Genomic DNA, 24,285 nt, shown 5'->3' on the forward strand with positions numbered 1-24,285 from the left:
CACACTACCAACAGCCACCAAAACCCTTCGAAAATCCTCCACCATCCTCCACCTCCACCTTCCACAACCCCCAAAGCCGAACCCACTCTCTACACCTCCCAAAAACCGAAACCCATAGCCACTAGCCACCGAACCCTCTTCAAAACCCACTTCGATTTTCATCTTCAAACCCATTTCAGAAAACCCATCATACCCTCCCCCATTAAAGCCCATCTCAGCCATCTCTTTCTCCTCACCCCAAATCACAGCAACCCCCTTCATTTTCTCCCTTCGCTGTCTTCTTCGCACCAAGATCCAATCATTTTCCGCGATTCTGTCAATTCCGGCAATGGCCATTGATTCCGGCCTCTTCCGCTACCCACCGCAGACCCCATTTCCAACTTCTCTCTTCCCTTGAAACCCACCATCCATCTCTTGTTTATCTCGGATTTTGGGGGTTTCATTTTCATTAAAAAAAAAGACAGAGATAGAGAGAGAGAGAGTGAGATGAAGGCTAAAAAAAAAACAAAGAAGAGAGAGAGGGGGAGGTCGGGGTTTGTACACCACTGTAGACACCCCATTTTGACCGTCCTCTAAATCTCTCTTGTTTGAGCAAAGTCTCATCAAATGAATGAGATAGGATCCCAAATTTCACCTCAAGGTAGATTAGGGTCTCACCAAGGTCCCTGCAAAATTTCGTTTAAATCCGAGCGCGTTTGCCTAGCAAACAAGCCGAGAGGGGACCGCAGTGTAATCAGAAAAGGGGGGTGAATTATCTTGGAGAGAGCCGATCCAAATCTGGATAGGACACGATACGGTTGTGCGCCTATCAATTTTCGCGCAAAATCGCGCGCTCATCAAAATGGTGGTGCCAATATCACTCCCCTCTATTCCCTATAAAAATAAAAAAATTCGTTGAGAGGAGAGGATTTTTCCAGAGCAGAGAGAGAGGAGAGAAAAGGAATCCCTAAATCAAAACCCTAACATACCTTCATCTTCTCCGATCGTACCTCTGCCGGATTCCGGCCAATGTTTTCCCTCCGATCAGCTTGTCTTGTAACCGGATACACCTCCTTTGTCTCCACCGAGCCACCCTCACCTCATCCACCATTTCTCCTATAAATACCATGGACCTAGGGTAGTGAAGAGAGATCTCATTTTTCGATCTAAAATCAGAAAGAGAGAGGGAGAGCGAGAGGAGTTCTCGTTGAATCCTTATCTTTTCCGTCGATTTTTTGCCAGAATCCGCCAATCTTCTCCGGCTAATCATCTCCGGCGAGCTTATCTTCTCCGTTCTGGCAATATTCTAACTCCGGCCGGTCACATTTTGCTCCGATCAGCGATCCGGCTTCAATTTCGTTTAGCGCCTCAATTCCTTCAGATCTATCTCCGGAGACTACGATCCTTTTCATAAGTTACAATTTCGGCAACTTTGTATGAGTCTGTCTTCTCTGGCGAAATCTGCAACTTTCGAGTCTATGGAATTTGACAGATCTACTTAATTCCGGTGGCAAGGCATCGAGGGACACTCATTCCGAGCTTTGATTCGTATGAAACGAGTTCCGATCTGTGCAAAGCAAGCTCAGGTTTGTACAAAACAAGCTTTGGATCGCCATTTCCTCTGTTTCAAAGGTTAGAATTAAAAGAAAAAATCTTCAGTTCATAACTTTGCAAAATAGAAAGAAGAAGAAAAGGTAACTTCATTTTATTCTTCTCATATGATATAGCTGTAGTACTGATTCAATGATTGTGCTGATCTTGAATGATTTTATTTCTTCTTGTTTTGATGCCATCTTGCTGCCTGTTCTGGTCATTTTTTTTTAAGTAAGTATATATAAATTACATAGATTTTGGGGGTTTGTACATCACAGAACACTCACTATACTGCTTGTTCAATGTCTTGGGTACTCATAATGCCTTGGATTCACTTTATTCCATTTAAAAATATATCCTTTAGAATGAGTTTAGGGTCTGCTTGGCTTACTTTGGATTCTGAGCAAAGGTAGGAGAAGGAAATCCTGAAAATCAGAATCATGCAATAATTTTTTCTCGAGGGGAAGCTCTTCAGACCATTGACATGAACCAGGACAACTATCTGGTGTAGACACCCCCATTTTGCTCTGCCTTAATCGATAAAGAAATTAGTGTTTTTCTATTGGTTTTCCAATGTCTTTCCTTCCCGCGTCTGCCTGTTACATTTCTAAATATTTTTGGTCGTTTCCGTCGTGTTTTGCATGTTCCCGCTAAATGTTGAGAAAGGTTATTCGCAAGAATTCAAGCAAAGGGGGAATTAATTCACATTTGTTGACCGTCGTTTGAATGGTTAAGATCAGCCCTCTAATTTGATTCAAGAAGTGCGACCATTGGTAAGATCAAAATTCATATTGAAGCCTACAAATTTGATGGTTTGGATCAATCAGTGGAAATTATATTTTGGTCACACAACCGATTTACATTGTGGCTATTATTTGGACGGTTGGATCGACTTATGGAAATAAACTAGAGGGACAATCAATTGTCATTGTGGCTAATTACGTGAACGGTTTAGATCATTTTATGAAAACTAATTCAGATGCCATAATATGTGCCTTGTATGGTGGGCCTTCTCATGCTATTTATATACTTTGGTCATGATTTAGAAACCAATTTAGAAGTAGCAATTATCAAGAATGAAGGCTTACATCACTCGTTTGGACTGTAGTGGATAAAGTGCTATATATACTTAGACATTATATGTATATGATATTCTTGATCTGGAAAAAACACAAACCGTTCATAACTTTGGAAGTGGTGAAATCATTACTAAATTGCTTTAGGGGAGTTGACTTGGAAGGTAAAATATAAATGGATATAATTATAAAATGGGAAAGGTAGCCATGCAAATTGCCATGCAATGACCGAATTGCCAGGTATGAGATTCCAAATTGAGAAAATTGTGTATTTTTCATGGGCTGAAGTGGAAAGCATCATTAGTTGTTAAAAATAAGATATTTTAAGTAGGAAGGTCTTTGGTATCAATTGGAAGTGGGTTGTATATTTCTTCAATTAAGAAAGGGCGGTGGATGTGAACTGAGAAATGGGCTGTGATTATTAATATGAGTGGGCCCATTAAAATCTCATGATCGGATCATATCTCTGGGTTTTGGCAGATGAGTAGTCTCACTAGTTGCTTAAAATATTTTAATTTATATCAATGGGATTCGGTCATTCAGGGGTGCCCCACTAATTGTTTCTACTTATATTCGTCCAAGTGTGCGAGATTGCCGATTGTGCAAGGTTGCCAAGTGTACAGGTTTTCCCTATTTTCATTAAAAGAAATACCTTATTATGGTTAGGTATGATTCTAGAAGGCAAGAACTTAAGAGGAAACCTGCTACTCTCACTCTCTCAGAACGGTTTTGGATTCTCTCATCATTCGGCTGATATGGGTCTAACGTATGGAGTTTTGGGGCAGCTCTATTTGGTTTTTGGCAAGACTGGAACATGCTCTTGCTTGTTAAAAAGAAAGGTATGGCTGGAAAAGGAGAGGACAATCCATGTTCAGCAGACTATATCTCTCCCACCCTCCATAGCCGAGAGGAGAAAAGAAAAAAAAGAAAGCAAACTGTTGGATTCGAAAAAAGAGGGCAGTAGCTAGTTTCTCCGGGGGACAGAGCAAAATCCCTCTCTAGAGATCAACGATCGATCTCTCCAAACAGCCGGCTCACTACACTCTATCTCGGACGCTCAAGAACAGAACCCAGCGGATTCCCACTCTCCTCGGGCTCCCTCTGTTTCACGGTTTCTCCACCCTCTCTCACTCACGGTCTCTCCACCCTCGATCTCCCTCTCTCAGTTTCTCTGCTTTCTCGGTCCATCTCATACTTACCCTCTCATCTCCTTCACCTTCACGATACATTTAAAAAATATATATATATAAGAGAAAAAACGTGAAAAAACAGAGCATTGCCTGCTCTGTTTTTATCGTTTGGTCTCTCTCTCTCTCTCTCTCTCTCTCTCTCTCTATCTCTCTCTCTCACTCTCTATTGGGCTCTCTCTCTCTCTCTCACCTCTACCTCACTCTCCCACTCGGTTCTCTCCCTCGACCCCTCGCCACCCTCTGTTTCCACCTCTCTTCCTACCCTCTGTTACTTTCTCTCTGTCTCTCTCTCTCTCTCTCTCTCTCACTCTCTATTGGTCTCTCTCTCTCTCTCTCTCTCTCTCTCTCTCTCTCACCTCTACCTCACTCTCCCACTCGTTTCTCTCCCTCGACCCCTCGCCACCCTCTGTTTCCACCTCTCTTCCTACCCTCTGTTACTCTCTCTCTCTCTCACTCTCTATTGGTCTCTCTCTCTCGGCCTCTCTCTACCACCCTCTTACTCCCACATTCCCTCTCCCTATCTCCCTTTCCATCCTCACAGTAGTTTTTTTTAAATAAAAAAAGAAAGAGAAAGAGAAAGAAAGCAGAAGCGGATCGCAGCGTCGTGGGATTTTCAGATTTTTCCGCTCTCGGATTCGGCGAGGAACTCCATCACAGGTAGGCGCACTGTTCTCGAATTTTTCCCGAATTATTCGGTATTTTTTATGTATTTTGCATGGTTTTTAGCATTTAAATGATTTTAATTGAATATTAAATGCGTATGCTCGAAATCATGATCTACATGGGTGTTTCAATTCTGTTTCATCCCAAAATTTAATTCAACGATCTATCTAAATAGAGTAAGATAATCATCGGATCGGATCGGACATTTGATCAACGGTTTTCTAGAATTTGAGTGAAGAGTGGTATTTTATTTAAAATATTGGCTGAGTAATTACGAAATTCGAAAAAATAGCCATCTCAGGATGATTTATTTTTTAGAATTTAAAATTTTTGTTGTGTTCATCACATCAGAACAAGGTTGGAGGACGGTTTCCAGAATCGTAATTTCCTCGAAAATCGTGTTTTAAAAATAGAAAACTCTTCAAAAATATCTTTTCGACGAAGAAAAATAAAATATATACTAAACGAATTCCAAAATTAATGAAATTTCGTAGAAAAATAATATAATGCTGATACATTCTACCATGAATGTTTGAGAATTTTTGGAATTGGTTTGGTATATTATTTTATACTTTCTTTGAAAATTATCAGATTTTGGGAGAATTTTTACAGACATCAGATCGCAGATAAAATTCCCAACATTTTTACAGTAGTCTTATATTCCATATTTCTAGTTGCTGTAAAATTTTTAAGTGATTTAGATTTTGTTTCATATGGGATGTATTGTTAATTCATAATCTCATCTGAACATTAAAAAATCCGAAACTGATAGTAAATGGTTTCCAAAATTCATGAAAATCTCACAACAAGCTATGTTTACTTATATCTTGTTACTGTAGAAATTTCATTGAATTTAGATTCCTATTTCTAGTTGTTTCTGTGTTATTTTTGTAATCTGATCAATTAATTGTTAAATCAAAATTAAATATGAGCTTAATATAAAAATCTGTAAAAATCTTCCAGTAAGCTACATCTCATCATATCTTGCTGCTGTAAAAGTTTCAACTCATTTCGAATTCGTTTGCAACAGTTTCACTTGTAAAATCACTCATATGTTTAAAATTGATAAAATTCATTGAAAATCCGAAATTAATTGAAAATCATCTGAAAATCTCTAAAGAACCTTAAAACTCTGTCACATATTAACTCCTTAATCCATTGAAACAGAAATCTTAGGATCTTTAGATTTCCCTGGAAAAATGGCCAGCGCATCCATAATCATATCCCTATTGCACTCGATTTTTGACAATTTGAATATTTAAGCTATAGTACGTTGTTGGCTCCGAGGTTACTGTCCACGGAAATCCTGAGATATGCCAGGCAATAAGGTACTATAACCTAAGTATTAAATTGCACAAGGAAAGAGCGCACGATTCCCTTCCTTGGATGCTATTCTGGGCCGAAATTGGTGAACCCTAGAACCATTGGTATTCCTTAATTGTCCATAAACTGAAAATTCTTAAAATCTGAAATTCATTAACTTCAAGAACTGAAATCGATTCATCTCGTGTCTCTCGGAACCATTGGATTATGATTTCCGTCGTAAGAACCATTAGAACCCAATTTAGGAACACTGGTGTCAGGTCGTGTCCTAGGTTTTAAGAAGTCTTAGGTTTTAGGAAGTCCTAGAGTTAGGAGTCCAGCCTCATCACGGACGTTTGCTATGTATAGCAACCGTGCCATAGGTCTAGTTACACTAGTCACCAAATCTTTCCCTAGGACAAGCCTAGTAAACTAGGATGTAGGCTAACCTGCATTAGTCTAAGGAACAACTTGCATTTAGATAAGAATCATATAGCATCTTAGATGAAATCCTAGGATAATAAAATCCTCAACTTGAATTAAAGAACTTCTCTTAAAACTGTTGAAACAGTCAATCCCGTCTAGGTCGGTGTCTTAGTTGAGTTAGGCATAAGTAGCTTAGCTTAGGTGCACCGAACTACGTCGACTCTGATCCCAGTGAGGCTTGGGTACGTAGGCAGCTTGGATGTCTGATGGCATACCAACCGCGAGTCGGCACCACAACAAATTGTGGTGTTTTGTATATTAATTTTCTTGTAAATGCTTAATCAAATCACTTAGGATTTTTCATGAAATTAGAATTTTAGGAGAACTTTCACTTAGATTGAAACCAGACAAATTAAGAAATCAAGATACACATTTAGGATTCACATTGAAATTAGATCATAGGATGCATGTCCCGTAGTTAGCACATTAATAGAGAGTTGAATGAGCCATTTAAAATAAATTTAAAAGAGTTAGCTTTTGAAATCGAAGACCGATTATCGGGCAGGAATGATGCATGTGGTGGATAAATCCCCATACCTTCCATTCTTGTAACCAGGTAGCGAGTCTAGATTTCTGGTTAATCATGGGTCCTAGATCCCACATCTAGGTGGCGACTCTGTCAGTCTCTTTTGTGTGGAATTCGGATTGCCTTAGTGATCCCAAGTTCACATAAAAGATGAGTTAAAATCAATAATAAAAATGCACACGCCAATCGCGTGGGTACGAGAGACCAAGAGAGAGCGTGGCGGCACGCGCCCCACCCCTCTCGCGGGATCGGGTCTTACATCTGGAAGAAGCTTTTAAAATGCGTAATCTTTTGGAAGAATTCAATGAAGATCATGGAGTGTGCCCAGCTACAATTTTGGGTGTTCGTGAGCATATTTTTACGGGAGGTGTTTCATCTTTAGCCTGGTTTATGTCAAACCAAGAAACCAGTTTTGTCACTATTGGTCAAAGGGTTCTCGCTAACCCACTCAAGGTCAGATTCCACTACGGTCATCCAGATGTCTTTGATAGGATCTTTCACATTACTAGAGGAGGTATCAGCAAGGCTTCTCGTGGAATCAATCTAAGCCAGGACATCTTTGCCGGTTTCAACTCCACACTAAGACGTGGGAATGTTACACACCACGAGTACATCCAGGTTGGAAAAGGACGTGATGTTGGGCTTAACCAAATCTCATTTTTGAAGCAAAAGTGGCTTGTGGTAACGGGGAGCAGATACTCAGCAGAGATATCTATCGCTTAGGCCATCGGTTTGACATGTTCCGTATGCTGTCGTGTTAGTTTACGACAATCGGGTTTTATATCAGCTCAATGATGGTTGTCATTAAAGTTTATGTTTACTTGTATGGGAAACTCTACCTGTCATTGAGTGGATTAGAGTTTGCAATCGTCAAAAGTGCGCTCTAGAGGAAATGATCCTCTGCAGGCAGCTATGGCATCCCAGTCCCTTGTTCAGGTAGGCTTATTGATGGCCTTACCAATGGTGATGGAGATTGGACTGGAAAGAGGATTCAGAAGTGCACTGGGTGACATAATCATCATGCAACTTCAATATTTTTTTTTACATTTTCTCTTGGAACAAAGACTCATTATTTTGGTTGCACAGTCTTGCATGGTGGGGCCAAGTACAGAGCCACTGGGCGAGGTTTCGTGGTTCGGCATGAAAAGTTTGCATAGAATTATAGGATATATTCAAGGAGCCATTTCGTGAAAGGGCTGGAGTTGATGATATTGCTAATAGTGTATGCGATCTATGGAGCCGCGGCAACTGACATAACTGCTTATTGCTTCTTTCATTATCAATGTGGTTCTTGGTGGTTTCTTGGTTGTTTGCACCCTTCCTTTTTAATCCTTCAGGCTTTGAATGGGAGAAGATAGTGGAAGATTGGGAGGATTAGACCAAGTGGATAAGCAGCTGGGGTCGTATTGGTGTGCCCGCAAACAAAAGTTGTGAGTCTTGGTGGGAAGAGGAACAAGAGCACTTGCAGTACACTGGATTCTCAGGATGCTTCTGAGAGATTGTTCTTTTCCTTCGTTTCTTTCTCTATCAGTATGGAATTGTGTACCACCTTCATATGGCCAACGGTGAAACAAATATCATCGTTTACGGTCTGTCATGGTGCGTCATTGTTGCTGTCATGCTTATCTTAAAGGTGGTGTCTATGGGTGGGAAGAAGTTCAGTGCAGATTTTCAGCTGATGTTCAGACTTCTCAAGCTATTCCTCTTTCTTGGGTCTTTGGGAACTATCGGCATCCTCTTCACTTTCCTTAATCTTACAGTGGGTGACATCTTCGTGAGCCTTCTGGCCTTCATGCCAACAGGATGGGCACTATTGCAGATAGCAGGCATGCAGGCGAGTGATGAAGGCTCTAGGATTGTGGGGTTTTGTCAAAGTTCTTGCAAGGTATAGGATGACTATGAGTCAATTAACGTAGGGCGATGAAGGCGTTAGCCCAAGCCCATCCTTAGAGGAACTCACTATGTCATGGTAGTACCCTTTTTCTTTTTCGTCCCTCCTCTTTAGGTAGAGATAGGTAGAAATTTGCTTAGACCTTTAGACATTAGTAGCCCTTTTATTGCAAAGGGTGATGAAGGCGATAGCCCAAGCCCATCCATAGGGGACTCGCTTAGTCCAAGTAGCACTCCCCTCATTTTTTTTAAGACTTGCCCAGTCTTTTGTATCCTTTAAAGCATAAAGTCCTTCTCATTGCCAGTGCAATGAAAGAGTCATCTAGAGCCCTTTTAGGGAGACAAGCTATGTCTCAGCATGAAATTCAAATCCTTTAGAGACAGGCTGTGTCTCATTAGAGAAACTACCCCTTGTAAGAGACAAGCTTTTTCTCGTGTAGAAAAGAGTTACACCTTTTTGGGGACAGGCTTTGTCTCATTAACAAGTCTCACAACTCGTACCCTTTGGAGACAGGCTTTGTCTCATTGGCCCTAGTTATCTTTCTGTTTTAGGAGACAAGTCATGTCTCATTAGAGCCCTTCTTAGAGTCATTAGCATAGGAGTCTGTCATTTAGTGTTAGGGGTCAGTCTTTCAGTTTCAGGAGTCAGTCCTACCATCATAGGGGTTAGGATTCCGTCCAACCCCTCATCAAATCATTTGTTTTTATCCACTCTTGCAAGGTATAGGATGCTGTCCAACCCTTGCAGAGTCGTGATTCTGTCATTTTTTTCCCCGCAAAGCATAGGATGCTGTCCAACCTTTGCGGGATATTCAGGAGTCTATCCTGCCTTTATGATGATAGGATTCTGTCCTCTTATGTCAAAAATAACAAAACATCAAAAACATTTCAAAAAAACCAAAAATCTCAAAAATCTTGAGTTATTAGGAGGGTAGTTAGGAAAATCTGATTCTGAACTACGTTGGCTTGATCCCTTCCTATAGGGTACGTAGTGCAGCTTGGGATCTACATCCCAAGTCCAGCCAAACCTTTAAAAATAAACATTTCAAACTTTCCAAAAATACAAAAATTCTTCAAAACCTTTTTCAAAAGGATCTTCCCCTAGAGTTAGGAGTCTGTCCTAGACATTTAGGGTGTTTTAGAGTTAGGAGTCGGTCTTGATTTGTTGATATAGTGTGTCCTGTCGTGTGAGTGTCCCTAGAGTTAGGAGGCCTCGAGTCGATCGGTTAGACATTTAGTTGAACCGATGGCTAGACTAGGAAGCATATAGTCACCCATGGTTTTCATTAGGTTGCACAGCCTAGTTACACATAGAATGTAGGGCCCACCTACATTAGCTTAAGGCTAAACAACTTGCATTAGTTAGGGCATATAGAGAGTCCTAAAAATTACAATTCACTTGAACTTAAGTGATCGTAAAAAAAAAAAGCTTTAAAAAATCAGTCGAGTCTAGTGGATCGAGTATAGGATAGTGGTTCTAGATGGTTAGGCATAGTAGTTTAGAATAAGGCATCGAACTACGTTGACTCCGATTCTTCCCGAGGCCGGGATACGTAGAGCAACTGGGATGGACGGCCATCTTGGTCTGAGTCAGGTCGCATTAGAGTTAGGACTCATTTTGTCCAATCATGTATAGAATTGAATTGTGTTGTGTGTTTTGCTGTGTTTTCTTACTTTCATGTATAGATCCTATACATTTAGCTTTAGTATGCATGCGTTTGCACACCAGAACTCAGGCACCAATTAGGTATGACACTCATAACTTAGCTTTTTAGGCTTGTCACTCAGAATCTAGCTACTCCTAGGTGACACTTATTTTATTTCTTTTGTGTGTGCTTATTATTCATCTCCGAGACATGCATGATTAGATAGACGTCTTTTCGGAAATATTGATTCTCATTTCATATGACTTTTGCCCAAAACTCTTCAAAATCATTAAATAAATGGCATAAGAGACCAGGTGTTTACACTTGGGCGGATGAGGTGCTCTTTAGACCTTCCAAGTTTGTAACCAGGCACGAACCCTCTTTTTATAATCTCTGGTTATCTGTTGCAACAGAGCATAGTATGGGATCCTTGGCCCACTTCCTTGGATGGCGACTCTTCTTTGTTTAAGGTACGCCTCGAATCTGGGCTAGTCCCCGAATTGAGAGGTATCTCACCTTTTATATCGCCACTCATGCTGTGAGGGGCACTTCTTTCGAGAGTTCCTTGGTAGAGCTCTCCATTCACGTGGATGATCCATAGAGACTTCGCGCGTGGGGCACGCCCCCGCCGCCTCTCTCGGATCGGGGTCCACAGGCACTGATCTGACTGTTGTCCGAACCTCGCAATCACCGCCGATTCATCTCAGGCAAGTTTCATTTCACTTTGACACCATTGTTTGACCTTATCTTGAGGAGCAGACACAGGTAACATTTCCATTTATTTCTATTGTTGATCGCACTAGAATGTTTATTCTTGCTTCGTTTCTTTCGATCGAATGGTGTCTATTGCATGATTTGGTTTCAATAGGAGGATCTATTTTGGCCCTGAGCATTGGGTAATGTTGTGATCGTCGGTCCTCTTTAGTTGTGGCTTTGATATATATATTTGAACGTCCTGAAATTGCAGATAGATTGGGCTATGATTGGGGTTTGCAAATAAATTTCAGTTGTAATATACTTTGATTACAAACCAATTTGGAATTGCTCGGTCCGCACAAGTTGATCTTGGTCTTTTAATGCACTCTGCAATTCTAACTTGTTTTTGGATGCCTTTGTGCTTACAAGCATTCGGTATCTTCGTCGATTTTCGAAAAAACTTTCCCAGCGGAGGCTATGACGGAACGCTTCTTGAGCCAACCCCTTCCCTTCCTGCCTTAGAGTCTTCGCAGGTTAAGGGATTTCTTCCTCTTTAGAGTCAGTCCTAGAGAGTTTAGGAGTCAGTCTTACCATCCTAGGGTTTAGGTGTCTGTCCTACCCTTGTAGAGTTTAGGATTCTGTCCTATCCCTTCATAAAATTTAGGATTCCGTCCTTCCATCTTTCAGAGTCAGTCTTCAGCATAGGAGTCAGTCCTTCAGTCTTTCAGGAGTCTGTCCTATCATCGTTGGGGTTAGGATTCTGTCCATCCCCTCATCAAGTCATGTGATTTTGTCCGCTCCTGCAAGGTATAGGATGCTGTCCAACCCTTGCAGAGTCGTGATTCTGTTCATTCCGCCGCAAAGCATAGGATTGTGTCCAACCTTTGCGGGATATCAGGAGTCTGTCCTCCCCTTGTGATGATAGGATTCTGTCCCCTTGTCTCGAAAAAATAAAAAACACTTCAAAACATCAAAAATCTCAAAAATCTCGAGTCATTAGAGTGTAGTTAGGAAAATCTGGTCCGAACTACGGATGGCTTGATCCCTAGCTGAGGGGTACGTAGGCAGCTCAGGCGTGCAGCTGGCATCCTGAGTCCAGTCACCCTTTCACCCTTTCACCCTTTCACCTTTTTTTTTACACCATTTTTACATCACCATTTTTACATCACCATTTGTTTTAAATCACCATTTTACAAATATTTCTCACCTTTTCGTCCACCCAAGTTCAGTCAAACCTTTTTAATAAATATTTTCAAATATTTCAAAACAAAAGCAAAAATGGGCAAGGATGGTGATTGCCAGGTCACTCGGAGCCCTCTTTTCATTCCATTTTCGGTTTTCATCGTGATTTTTCGGTTTCCATCGGTTTTCTGACGTTTTATCGGGTTTTGGGACGGGCGATGACGTAGTGTGGCCCCTTTACAGGGATTGCCCTCGCTGAGCCCAACGATAGGTTATGACGATCGCGAGACTTGTCCGATCTTCAGCAGATTAGGATCGCTGGGCTCGATTCCTTTTGCATCGCCCTCTGAGCCTATCGTGTGTTCCATCTTCTTTCCCCTGGCATTTTTGGTTCTCACGTGCCGTTGATTTTCCGATTTCTTTCTTTTCTTACACCTTTTAGCTTGCTGTGTGCTTATCTTAGATTTCTTATGCATTCTAGTTTGTTTGTTCTTCTAGCGTGCGATCGATTGCCATTTTCTTAGTCTTATCTCTTGCATAGGCTCGCATGCTAGTGTGTTTACCTTACTGCTTTGATTGCTTAGCTATAGCGTTTATCCATTCGTCTTAGCTTGATTATCTGTCTAAACTTAGATATTTGCTTTCCTTATCTCATTATATCTGTCATTATCTGCTTAGCTGTAGCTATGCATGCAATTGTTTATTGCTTTCTTAGATGTGATGAGTTAGGATTAGATGCGATGAGTTAGGATTTGGATGTTCACTTTCTTTGCCCATCCCCGGGTCATGCATGCTTAGATAGACGTTATCTCGGGGATGATTGTTCCCATTTCACATGATTTTTGCCCAAAACTCTTCAAAGTTAATAATAAATGGCATAAGAGACCAGGTGCTTGCACTTGGGCGAATTGGGGGCGCCTAACCCCTTCCTTATTCGTCATCAGGCACGGACCCTTTGTATCTCTGGTTATCTGTTGCGACAGAGCACAGCATGGGATCCAGGGCCCACTTCCTTGGATGGCGACTCTTTCTTTGTTCGAGGTGCGTCTCGAATCCGGGCTAGTCCCCGAATCGAGAGGTATCTCACTTTACATCGCCGCTCACGCTGTGAGGGGCACTCTTTCGAGAGTTCCTTGGTGGAGCTCTCCTTCACGTGGATGATCCTAAGACTCGCGTGGGGGCACGTCCCCCCGCCCCTCTCGGATCGGGGTCCACAGGAATTCACCCCCTTATGGAGGTAGCTTAAGATCTAAGCGAAGTTGCTTCTCTAATTTTGATAAATTCACCCCCCTTTCTCTCATAGTGTAAAAGTTGACTACATGATTGGCTAATTCACTCCCCTATTTACACTATACTACACTACACTATGAACTACTCTCGTCTTATTAGGCAAAACTTAACGAATTTCGACAAAATTTTGCAGGGACCTAGCTAGGATCCTAAGCTACCCTAGAGAGGAATTTGAGGCTCTAAATCATTGATTTGATAGGGTTTTTACTGAACTTAATGGTTAAGGGCTCGGTCAAAATGGGGTGTCTACAACTCCCTCCTTTGCTGCTTCACTTGCAGCGATATACTCAGCCTCAGTCGTGAAATCTGCTGTGGTATCTTGCTTGCAAGTTCTTCATGACACTGCCCTATTTGCTAAGATGAACACAAAACCCGATGATGATTTCATGTCATCAACGTCAGACTGAAAGTCTGCTTTGGTAAAACTAGAAACGACTAACTCGTCCATACCGTAAACTAAACAATAATGCTTAGTTCTCCTAAGATACTTGAAAATATGTTTAACTGCTGTCCAATGCTTTAGAGTTGGGTCCAACTGATATTTGCTAACCACACTTACAGAGTGACATATATCTGGTCTTGTACATAATATAGCATACATAAGACTTTCCACAGCCGAAGCGTAGGAAATGTTGTTCATAACCCGCTTATCCTCAGGTGTCTTGGGAGACATCTTCTTAGATAGGTTGATTTCATGCCTGAAAGGAACTAACCCCTTCTTAGAATCTGCCATGTTGTACCTCGCCAATATCTTATCTATGTAAGTTTCTTGTGATAGCCCATACTTCCTATTCTTACGGTCCCTATAACAATTTAAGTCCTAGAATGTATGAAGCTTCTCTCAGATCTTTCATAGCAAACGTGCTTGAAAATCATAACTTTGTACTTGATAACATTCCTACATCATTCCCAATGAGTAGGATGTCATCTACATAAAGAACCAAGAATGTTACCGCGCTCCCACTGACTTTCTTGTAAACGCAAGCCTCATCCACATTTTGACAAAAGCCAAACTCTTTGACTGCTTGATCAAAACGAAGGTTCCAACTACGGGAAGCTTGCTTCAATCCATAAATGGACCTTTGCAACTAGCATACTCTTTTACTACCTTTTCCAGCAGCCTCAAAACCCTCCGGTTGGACTATATATATATATATATATATATATATATCTTTTTGAATGTTTCCATTTAAGAAGGTGGTTTTGATGTTCATCTGCCAAATTTCGTAATCATAGTGTGCAGAGATGGCTAGTAAAATCCTAATGGACTTTAGCATGGCTACTGGTGAGAATGTTTCCTCATAGTCAATACCAGCCTTTTGACTGTAACCCTTCGCCACTAGCCTAGCCTTATAGGTCTCCCCCTTTCCATCAAGGCCCTTCTTCCTCTTGAAGATACATTTGCATCCAATGGGTTTAATACCCTCAGGTGGATCAATTAGAGTCCAGACCTTGTTGGAATACATAGAGTCCATTTCGAATTTCATAGCGTCCATCCATTTCCCTGCATCGATGTCTAACATCGCTTGGTGGTATAACTCTAATTATCTGTGGGTCCGTTGGCTACCATGGGTTGAATGGTAGTATAACTCTAATTATCTTGAAGCCACCAAAAATGACACCCAGGGCTTCAATAGGGTCGAGCCGGGCCGGGCTTTTCAAAACATTAGCCCAAACATGGATCCCATTATCTTAGCCCTGGCCCGCCCGGACCTTGAGCCAGGGCCTAAGAAATCTCAACCCAAGCCTGCCCTACAGAACTCAACTCAGCCCTTGCCCACCTGATTGGGCTGGGCCGATCCTGATTGACCCTAGTGAAAGCTTCTAATCTCTTATAACAATCAACATGCCTCAGCAATCACAGCCAAATTAACACAAATACCACAGTGCCACACTCATAATCTCTCTTAATCTCACTCCACCAAATTTATAAAAAAGGGTGGCCCAGTGCACGAGGCTCCCACCAATGTGGGGTCTGGGGAGGGCTAGATGTACTCCACCAAATTTATATTGAGCAAAATTTCCAAACTAAGGCAAGGGATAAGTCAAGGCTCTAGATTTTTGTACCTTTTCTATAAGAGTTCAACCGCACTCATAATCTCCCTAAGTTCACTCCACCAAATTTTTATTGAGCAAAATTTCCAAACTAAGGTAAGGGATAAGACAAGGCTCTATATTTTTGTTCCTTTTCTATAAGAGTTCAACAATTCTAAGTGTTCCTAAATCAAATAATACAGTTCAATGCTGAAACATGGCAATGCTAATGGCAAATTATCTTCGTTGCATTTTCAAGATCCTTGAAGCCCATATGTCCTCTTTGGTAACGCGATTAGAACAACTGAAATGCTTCATCTTCCCGGTGAGATGTTGGAGATGAACATGGAAACTAACCACATCAAAGTTGGAATCTTTGGCACTAGTTATGAGAGGAGAGCTCTGTAGTTTACTAGGTACATCAACTAACCACATCAAAGTTGGAATCTTTGGTACTAGTTATGAGAGGAGAGCTCTGTAGTTTACTAGGCACATCTCCAATAATGCTAGTATTTGTTTATAGCTAGATGTTACTGTTTCCCAGTCTAGCAAGACTTTTCATTTGATATCTTAAAGCTATTGTGTAAAGTGTGAACATGGTCGGGTTGGTCCGTGTCGGGCTGGCCCGAGGTATCAACCCTGAGCCCGACCTGACCCTGAGTCAGGGCCTAAAAAATGAACTCAAGACCACCCTTAGGGTTGGAAAATCCAGCCCAGACCCTATTAAGGCTCAGGGCGCATAGGGCCAACCTTGCACCCCTAATAATACCATATGAGGCTGTTTATGGCCAGCCATTTCCAGTTCTCTCTCTCTCTCTCTCTCTCTCTCTCTCTCTCTCTCTCACTCTCTCAGTGATGGAAGCTCTTTAGTGCATCATGTGGACATTGAATATTACAAGCTCGAAGCAATTTGCTTCATTTGCTCAAAGAGAACCTATAAGGCGTCCAAGACCGTATGAAGATGCAAGCGACCAAGCACAGAGCCAGCGGGAATTCAAAGTTGGTGATTGGGTCTACCTTCGACTTTAGCCTTACAGCCAAACTTTTAGAAATTAGTATGTCCTTTCAGTTAATTTTACTTGCAGATGGTGAATGCTAGCTATCTCAAGCATGCTAATATTCATGATTATTTTTGCTTAATATGTGGAAGCTTATTTTTGCTTATTATTACAATATAATGGAATGTTAAGTAATTAGATGGATTTAATTAATCGATGAGATTGATAAATGATCATCAATAGGTACGGTCTGCTACTCACATGACATAGACCAGCCCTGACATCTGGGATGTACGGGATGAGGCCGATTGCCTTGACATCTGGGATGTTCAAAGAGGTGCCCTGATTCCATAGGGGATCAAGATGATTGACCTGTTTCAAAGCAAGGATCTAGTATCCCTGAGATGAGTAGGATGATCCTAATAGTTGTTGAGGACTCATTCTGCATGGTGTAACAACATCACGATATATCTAGTTTTGGATAGTTGTGTGCTTTCTAGATTTACACCATAGCATGTGTACTATGTGCGACACGTGCTAAAGACCACTACTATGGGCGTAGGATTAATCCCTTTTACATGTCACCGAGTGTGAGGAGCCAGCTCTGTAGGCAACCATTGTGTTCTTAGGTACCATTTGCTTTGCTAGGAAGTTGAGGTTTGATGCTCGCTACTTTAGCATGCTAACCTGCGGTTGTGATCGATTCGATCTACTGGCGCATTACTGGGAAAGCAGTTGGACCAATACACAATAACATATGTGGTTGTGGAAGATCCCCCTGATATTTACACTATTGCTAGGCTATGATGTGCACCTGTTTCTCTTTAGCGGCCGCAACATTTTTATCGGTCATTTTGCAAATTATTTTCTAAATCTATTTATATAATTAGATATATTTATTCTGAAAGTTAGTTTTGTAGAGTATTGATTTACTCGATAAATGAACAAGTGCATTATAAGGTGGATGTGGACTCTTTAGGATTAGAGTAGTTCATCGTGTGATTCTAGGGTAGGTTAAATGGGATTGTGATGTTGCTGTGCTCGTCAAATGGAGATTACGTATGTTGCTCTCATTGAGGAGATGATTGGTCCTTGTGGTCTCACCTGTTAGGTTTCAGTCTTTGAGGTTAAACATGGATGGTTAGGATTGCTAGAGGGTTGGTTTTATGTCATTGGTTTGACTGCCTTTAAGGTTAGGCATGTTGGTGATTATCCTTAAGCCTAGATGGTATTTTGGTAATTTAGATTGATGATGACACGACTATAATAAAGTAAAAATAGAGACGGCTGTTTGTTTGCCCTTGAGAGAGTGTAGAGATTTTGGGGGTAATTTAGGACTTACAAATAATTCTAATCCGAGTTAGATTAGGATTATTGGTTTCCTTTCTATATAAGTGAGCTCAAGTGTTATTATCTACATATATAGAAGACATATAAAGTTCCCTAGTCATCTCCCCTCCCTCTTCTTCTTCTCCCTCTAGCAGCAATTCATCCATCCTTCAATCTCAACCATCCATCTTTATCTGACCAAGATCTGATATGTGTATAGTTACAAGCACCCTAATGGTGTGCGTATAAACCCCCTCAAGGTTCGGGTTTGTGATTGTCTTCCATCTTGTCGTTCATGGTTTCTTTCATGGCGTTCTACGTTATAGTTACAAGCACCCTAATGGGGTGCGTACAAACCCCCTCAAGGTTCTTAGGGTTTGTGATTTTCCTCCATCTCATCGTTCTTGGTTTCTTTCGTGGCGTTCTGCATGATTATGCATCTGGTTCAAAGATCCCAAAAGAAAACCTTTTGAAGTTCGCTTCCACATCAACGATCACAAACATCCAACGCACTTCGGCATTCCTTCAAGCTGGCACCTAGATTCTTTGGCCCATTCTAAATCATTGCACGCATCGGACTGATAGCATACAAATTGAAATTACCCGATGATTCACTCATTCACCTTATTTTTCATGTATGTTGCCTCAGAAAACAGATCGGTACATGGGCAATTGCATCATCTTCCCTTCCAACATTGACTGACAAGGGGGTTATGCAGATATCACCATATGACATCTTAGATCGTTAGGTGCTGAAAAAGCATAATCATGCTGTCATAGAATTATTAATACTAGGGGTGCAACTTGGGTCAGGTTGGGTCGGGTTCGGGTTCGGGTTCAGGTTCAGGTTGAGTTTTCCCAACCTGGGTTGAGTTCGGGCTGAGGGCTTGGGCAACCCAACCCAAGTGCAACCCGGCATTTTTTTATCAAAACTGCGGGTTGAGTCGAATTGAACTCGGGTAGGGTCGGGTCGTGTACGGGTTGGGAAAAAGGGTTCCTTGGGTCTGGTTATGTTGAACCTCATTGGGTTGGAACTTGGGTCGGATCGGGTTTAGATGGAGTAAATGGTTCCTCGGGTTGGGTACAGGTTGACCTCAACCGGTCCCAACCCATCCAAATTGCACCCCTAATTAATACATTGGGCTGATACATATCCATTAGATGCTTCATGGGACTTGTGGCAACAATTCCTTGAACGCTACTCGGATTTTAGTCCTTGAGGACATGGACTGTTTGAGAAAGGGAATGTTACGTATCCTTCGGCTACGCAATTAAGGATTTCCTTTATTTGTTTCTTTAGATAAGATATTTCCTTTATTCTTGTTCCCTTCATTTTAGTAGAAGGATCCTTTATGATTTGGGAACCTAAGAGGAATGGTTGATTGTTTCCTAAATATTAGTTTCTCTTCCACAATACGAATTGAATAGCAAAGTTGTTTTAGGAGATTTAACCATCTTGAATAGGTATTGTTAGGCTGAAAATCGGTAATAGGTATGGCAGTGACGTAAGAGCTGAGCTGGATGACCAGAGGAACTGAGTCCTGGGGGACCGGAGTGAAGTGGAATGAAGTGGCTAAGTTCTGCACAGAAGCAAATGAGGTCAGAAGACCAACCCGGGTGTTACTCCGGACAGGCCCTTCGACACTCAAGTCAATTTATGAGCAAGAGTGCAGAGCTAGTTTAAGAGTTTTTGGGTGGAGAGGAAGTTTTGTATTACCCATTGGTTTGAGCTTTGAACCCCCTTTTATAGAGGGAAACTCGATGACGTGGGATGACCTACGCCAGGACAGGTGCAGGCCTGCTATAGGTTTGAGTTCACCTACTCCAGGACAGGTGTCGGCCTGCGATAGGCTTGAGTTCACCTACTCCAGGACAGGTGTCAGCCTATGATAGGTTTGAGTTCACCTACTCCAGGACAGGTGTCGGCCTGCGATAGGCTTGAGTTCACCTACTCCAAGACAGGTGTCGGCCTGTGATAGGTTTGAGTTCACCTACTCCATGACAGGTGTCGGCCTGCGATAGGCTTGAGTTCACCTACTCCAGGACAGGTGTCGGCCTGCTACAGGCTGCTGTTTTTACACCCCATCAGTTGCCCCCAGTTCTCCAAGTCATTGTAGTGATTTGGGGAAGTGTGGCGAGTTACATTCCTGAACAGGCGAAGTCAGTCCGGGAATTGGTCAGTCCGGGCCGGAATCAGTCCGGAAAATCAGTCCGGAAATGAATCCGGAAATGAGCTGGAAATGAGTCCGAAAATTTGCTGAGAATGAGTCCGGAAATGAGTCCAGAATTTGCTAGTCCGGCCTGAAAAATGAGTCCGGCTTGGGCCGGACTAGCTTCTAACGACGCGCCATATCCAGTCCGGAAATGAGTCCGGAAATGTAGTGGAAATGAGTACAGAAATTTGCCAGTCCGGCCTGAAAAATGAGTTCGGCTTGGGCCGGACTGGCTTCTAACGACGCGCCATATCCAGTCCGGAAATGAGTCCGGAATTGAGTCCGAAATTTGCTAGTCGTTTAACGAACGCGCCATATCCAGTCCGGCTTGGGCCGGACTGACTTTTGTCGTTTAGCGAACGCGTCATATCCAGTCCGGCTTGGGCCGGAATGACTTTTGTCGTTTAGCAAGACGCGTCATAGCCGGACTGACTTTTGTCGTCTAGCGAACGCGTCATATCCAGTCCGGCTTGGGCCGGACTGACTTTTGTCGTTTAGCAAGACGCGTCATATCCAGTCCGGCCCAAGTCGTACTGACTTTTGTCGTTTTGCGGACGCGTCATATCCAGTCCGGCTTGGGCCGGACTGACTTTTGTCGTTTAGCAAGACGCGTCATATCCAGTCCGTCTTGGGCCGGATTGACTTTTGTCGTTTAGCGAACGCGTCATATCCTGTTCGGCTTGGGCCGAACTGACTTTTGTCTTTTAGCAAGACGCGTCATATCCAGTCCGGCTTGGGCCAGACTGACTTTTGTCATTTTGCGGACGCGTCATATCCAGTCCGGCATGGGCCGGACTGACTTTTGTCGTTTAGCAAGCGCGTCATATCCAGTCCGGCTTGGGCCGGACTTACTTTTGTCGTTTTGCGGATGCGTCATATCCAGTCTGGCTTGGGCCGGACTGACTTTTGTCGTTTAGCAAGATGCGTCATATCCAGTCCGGCTTGGGCCGGACTGACTTTTGTCGTTTTGCAAGACGCGTCGTATCCAGTCCGGCATGGGCCAGACTGACTTTTGTCGTGGACGTGACCACTATCCTCTGCCCGGAGACCCTTAGCTTCTTGGAGATACGCGTGTTATTTACTCATGCCTTCGCCTCGAAGTGTGTATCCGTCATTAATAAGGGGCACATGGCACGATTCAAGCACCCTCGAAGTATGTGCCCTTCATTAAATGCACAATGCCTTGGGCAAAGCTTATAAAAAGAGGTTTTTACCTTTCATTTTTCACTTTTTACTTCTCCTCCTCTCCTTTTTGCTCTGCCAGTTCGGCTTGCGTAGTGCGTGGTTGGGATCGTGCGCGGATTAGGAGCTCTCTACTCTTCCCAGTATTCTTCTCAGCCTTTCTTTTTTCTGCTTCATGTCCCATATTAGCTCTTGTTCGGAGTCCGGTTCAGAGTCTTCTTTCAGTAGCTCAGAGTCTAGTCCGGTAGTGGCAAGTCCCAATGTTAGAGTAGAAATCGTAGATAGCGATAGTGAGGTGAATAAGGAGGAGGTAATTCTTGATCTCAACACAACTTCACTCCCAACAGATAGTTATCTCCAAGCAGGAGGGAGTGTTGATAGTGATGCCGCGGAGGCGTCCACAACGTTTCTTCCTGGCCAGGCCGTTGAGATCATAGCTAGGGCCCGGATGGAAGCCAACCCGAAATACAACATACGGGCTCTTGTCGAGGAGAACTATCTTGATGAGTCCATGATGAGGGACATTAGAGACAGATACTGCGTTCCCCCCAGGTTTGGGCTGAGGGAGGCGACAGAAGGAGATAGGGCCTGCAATGAAAGCTCCGACGTCTGCATCTACGATGAGTCGTTGAGGGCTGGACTCAGGTTCCCTTTGCACCCGTTCTTCACCGCGGTGCTTTGATATTACGGACTGGCCCCAGCTCAGGTTGCCCCGAACTCGTGGAGGTTGCTGACGGGCTTCGTCTATCTTGTCCAGGGCCAGCTAGAGAGGAACTTATCTGTGCCGTTATTCCACGCTTGTGCCCACTTAAAGAGGCACAAGGAGGGGTGCTGGATTTACATTAGCCAGCGCCCAGAGTTGAAAATAATCACTCGCATTCCTTCTTCCATACACTTGTAGAAGAATAGGTTCTTCTATGTTGAGGACAGGGAGTCCAGCGAGCCCTGGCCGGTTCCTCTAATATGGGATGTCCCTGATACAGTGGCACTAAGTCGCAAGCCGCTTCTAGAGGACGAAGATATGAGGACATTCACCCTAATGCGTGGGGAGGTGGAACGAGGGGGCCTCATTCATTGTGCGGACTTTCATGGGGAAGAGGTTTTGGTCGGGCTTGGTCTCAGTACCGCGACTCCGGCACGTATGTGGCTAGACTTGCTTTAGACTCCCTTCTGGGTTTCTTTTTTGCTTCTGACTGTTTTGTTTATATTTACTTGCAGAAATGAAGCAACAATCAACAGTCGAGAGAATAAGGCAAGGGGCTTTTCCAAGGGCTCAGCATGGGGCTCAGCAAGTGGCCCAGCAGAGCCAGAAAAGAAAGGCAGCTGAGATGGCGAGTCCGGCTCCTACCCAAGACACTGCGCCTCCCCCGCCTCCCAAAGGCAGAACTTCGGTGAAACTGGTTGGCGCCTTTGGTCAAGGAGCCGGTTCTTCAAAGTCTGGTGGCCCACCCGTAGGAGCTGGAGCCCGTCCTCCCCCAACGAGGGCGGGAGATAATGTTTTTCGGCCCAATTGGGCCGTTCAGAAAAATGATACTGGCCTTGGCGAGAGTCGAGTAGCTGCTGAGATCCTGAGCAAGTGTATCCTGAGCAAAGATAAACAGTAAGATCTCCACGAACCGCCAGCTACGGCCGAAGAGGCCGTATTCTCTTCACTTTATCAGGTAAGATGGCCCATGAGTATGCTCATTTTCTGTCCGTCTTTTGCTTTACTTTCCTGTGTTAACACTTGCTTGTTTGTCTCTGCAGATTGGAGTGTACTTCAATGATCTTCAGGGGAAGAGTAAAACGTTCTTCGAGGCAATCACGAAGTCAGAAGCAGAGAATGGGAAGCTGACAGAGGAGCTTCAAACGAATATCGGACGGGTGGAGGCGGAAAAGAAGCTGCTTAGGGAGGAGCTGGCCCTTCAGAAGCAAAAAGCGGTCGAAGCCCTCAACGCCCAGAGGGAGAGAGCCAAGGAGAGACAGATAGCGGCCGTCAAGGAGGCCGTCGCAGAGGCCATACAGAAGGAGGACGAACTTTTCAGTTTGTCCAGTGAGGCCTACAAGATCGGATTCTTTGACTGTCTCGAGCAGGTCAAAGCGTCCAATCCGACAGTGACCTTGACCGGCCTGAATCTCCCTGAGCCACCGGCGCTTGACAACGACGAACCGGTAACCACCTTTGCCGCAGTGGTACCGGAGGCTGAGTTATCTCGGGGCGGCAGCCACGGGGCCTCTTGAGCTTCCCTCTTTTTTCTGAGCCATCTCATCTGATTATTTTTGTAATGGTCCTTAGAGACCCAACTTTTGTAGCAGCTTTTTGAGGCTCTCATTTTGTGTAATGGCTCTCCGAGGCCTTACTCTTTTATGAAATGAAAATCACATATTGTTATTTTACCTATTCTCCACTTGTTTGCCTCTGACTAATGTTGTTGAATTCTACGCTGTGGGCGGACCTTTGAGAAACTGTCGTGCGAGTTACCGAGTTTTAATGAACTGGGTTTCAAAGCGACAAGTACCCAAGTTTTAGTGAACTGGGTTTCCAAATGAATAATAAGTACCCGAGTTTTAGCGAACTGGGTTTCCAGATATAAGTACCCAAGTTTTAGAGAACTGGGTTTCCAAGCGGCTTTGGTTTCTGCTATCCGGGCTAGTTCCGGACCAGGAGTGAGCTCCTGGTCTTTGCGGAGGCGAGCTGTGGCGAACCAAGCGGGGAGTACCCAAGTTTTAGTGAACTGGGTTTCCAAATGAAGAATAAGTACCCGAGTTTTAGCGAACTGGGTTTCCAGATATAAGTACCCAAGTTTTAGCGAACTGGGTTTCCAAGCGGCTTTAGTTTCTGCTATCCGGGCTGGTTCCGGACCAAGAGTGAGCTCCCGGTCTTTGCGGAGGTGAGCCGTGGCGAACCAAGTGGCGAGTACCCAAGTTTTAGTGAACCGGGTTTCCAAATAAATAATAAGTACCCAAGTTTTAGCGAACCGGGTTTCCAAATAAATAATAAGTACCCAAGTTTTAGCGAACTGGGTTTCCA

The 24,285-nt window shown here is 43.3% G+C and overlaps 1 pseudogene; it reads left to right on the forward strand.

Moving 5' to 3' along the window:
- Positions 1-1,874: 1,874 nt before the first annotated feature.
- Positions 1,875-23,495, forward strand: LOC143888630 (callose synthase 5-like; annotated as a pseudogene).
- The last annotated feature ends 790 nt before the right edge of the window (positions 23,496-24,285 follow it).

Source organism: Tasmannia lanceolata, unplaced genomic scaffold (genome assembly GCF_043159265.1).
Source record: "Tasmannia lanceolata isolate RefF3 unplaced genomic scaffold, GAP_Taslan_0.1 ptg000012l, whole genome shotgun sequence".
In the NCBI taxonomy this organism is placed as follows: Eukaryota; Viridiplantae; Streptophyta; class Magnoliopsida; order Canellales; family Winteraceae; genus Tasmannia; species Tasmannia lanceolata.